Raw genomic sequence first — 884 nt, 5'->3', positions numbered from 1 at the left:
ATGTGCAGGTTTATATCCAAAGGGTGGTTGGGGTTTATTGCTCATTTAATGCCACTCAGGGATGAGTGGGGATGGTCAGTCTCATCTTAAATGTCAGGACTAACTTGCTTAGCCCCGGGCTTCTACACTCCTCATGGGGTGGCTTAGGATATGGATGATGGATGGATGGATTATTATTATTGCTAATATTATTACTGTACAAACACTTTGACAGATATGAGAAGGAGTTGGAAGAAAACATGGGTGAAACAGAGTTGAGATATTACTATTTCATCCAAGTTTTCTTCCACCTCCCTCCCATCATTATCATTCATTCATTCATTCATTCATCATCCAATTTACGTCGTCCCATGAGGAGCGTAGGAACCCGGGGCTAGGCAAGTTGGTCCTGACAATTAAGATGAGAGTGACCAGCCTCACGCATCCCTGAGTGGTATTACATGAGCAATAAACCCCAACCATCCCTTGGATATGAACCTTTACCAGCTCAATCCGAATGGAGTACCATAATTAACCACTAAAACCACCAGGTGCCAAAATTTGGTTATGTGGTTACCATCCAGCGTTATAAATGATTTCTTGGTGTACAGGAAACCATTTGGCTTGCCACTCAGTGTAGAGTCACCCACAGGCAGAAGGAATAGGAAAGGAAAGAAGGAAAAAAAGACAGAAAAGGAAGTGTAAAGTCACCTTTAGGGAGAAGGAAGAGGAAATAATGAAGGAAGGACAGACAGAAGAGGAAGAAAAGAAGAGAGGAAAGGGTGGACACCCAAAGCAGCACTACATATAGTGAGTGGATGGTGAGCACCCATATTATTATTATTTTTATTACTATTATAATATTATTATTATTATTTTTAGTATTACTGTATTATTTTTTTTAT

The sequence above is a fragment of the Coenobita brevimanus genome, chromosome 90, assembly GCF_032717465.1.
Source record: "Coenobita brevimanus isolate Jiangsu-jjx chromosome 90, ASM3271746v2, whole genome shotgun sequence".
NCBI lineage: Eukaryota > Metazoa > Arthropoda > Malacostraca > Decapoda > Coenobitidae > Coenobita > Coenobita brevimanus.
The sequence above is the reverse complement of the archived record's forward strand: the minus strand, read 5'-3'. Positions refer to the sequence as shown.